This window comes from Dama dama, chromosome 11 (genome assembly GCF_033118175.1).
Source record: "Dama dama isolate Ldn47 chromosome 11, ASM3311817v1, whole genome shotgun sequence".
Taxonomy (NCBI): domain Eukaryota; kingdom Metazoa; phylum Chordata; class Mammalia; order Artiodactyla; family Cervidae; genus Dama; species Dama dama.
The window spans coordinates 19077278-19078750 of NC_083691.1; positions in this window are offsets into that span (position 1 = coordinate 19077278).

Sequence of the window (1473 nt, forward strand, 5' to 3'; positions counted from 1 at the left end):
CCGCAGAGAGACCTGCAATTACAGCTGAACAAATTATCGCCTTTTAAACAACCCTACATTTCTGCAAAGCTTTCCCGTGCAGTGCTTTCCGTGTCAATAAATCGCACTTCGCCTGGCTTCCCCATTCCCCTGTTCCTCGTTTCTTTGGCCCTTTTTCAGCACCCCACCCCAGTTGTCGGTGGACATTTTTGTTGATTTTGTAGTCAAGCCTCGGTGAACTGCACTATATTGAGAATGCAGGCTTTGGGTTTATTGATCAAAAACCCTAGCATAGCAGAAAGCAAATTGGACTAGAATGAGACTCAAGAGACCTCTGGAGGCCTGGATTTTTCTAGAAAATGCCCTTTGACCATCAATCATAGGATCCTGTGACTTTTCTGGTTAAATCAGATAGCAGTGGGCCATTTTTTGTCTCTGGACACTTGTGGAAAGTTTATAAACATTAATAAATACAAGTTCTTTGTCAGCCCCATGCTATGCTTTGGAGATGTATTGGTGATTTAAACTAAGTCTTTGTGATAAACAGCAAGGTTCTATACTGTATAGCACAGGGAACTATATTCAATATCCTGTGATGAATCATGATGGAAAAGAAATTTTAAAAGAATGTATACACGTGTGTGTGTATGTGTGTATAGTTGAATGACTTTGCTCAGACAACAGAAATTAGTGCAACATTGTAAGTCAATTATACTTCGATTAAAAACAATAATAAGAAACCTAAGTCATTGTGCCTGAGAAATTAAGGATATGGGGAGCAGTCTTAAGAAATATAGGAATGTCTCAAGAGCCAGGAGCATTTCAGTTGCCTGTGGAAGAAATCAAGAAGACACTAAAAAGGGCTTGTCTTGGGCTTTCACAAGTGCGGGGTCCAGAAGAGGAGTGCAGGCCTCAGGTGACCTGTCCTGGGCCCTTGTCTCCTCCTGTTCTGGTTCTGCGTGTCTCCACTGCCCTTTGAATGTCAGTTTCACACCCTCCTGCTTCAGACACGCCCTACACTTAGAGAAAAAGATGGCTGCTCCCAGCCCTACGCCAAAGAAAATACCAAAGGAAAAAGAAAGCCCTCTTTCAGCAGGCATGTATGGAATTTCAGAAGAGAAGTGCTGTGCCAGCTAGCAGAAGTGGAAACCAACTCCAGTATTCTTGCATGGAGAATCCCATGGACAAGGGAACCTGGTGGGCTACAGTCCTTGGGGTCGCTGAGAGGCAGACACGACTGAGGCCAACACACAGGACATCCAGTGCAAAGCTCCACCCAACGTGGCTGAAGGCTCGGCAGGTGTCAGCTGACTCAGGCCGGGCTTGGCTGGTGGTGCATCTTTGCATTCAGCTCCTCTCTGAGGTTGGGGCTCAGGCCCTCGCCCTGTGTGTGTATGTGTGTGAGCTGGTCCTGGCTGGAGGGGAAGCCACCGCCTGATGTGTGTATGTTCTTAGTTGCTCAGTCATGTCTGATTCTTTGTGACACCGTGGCCC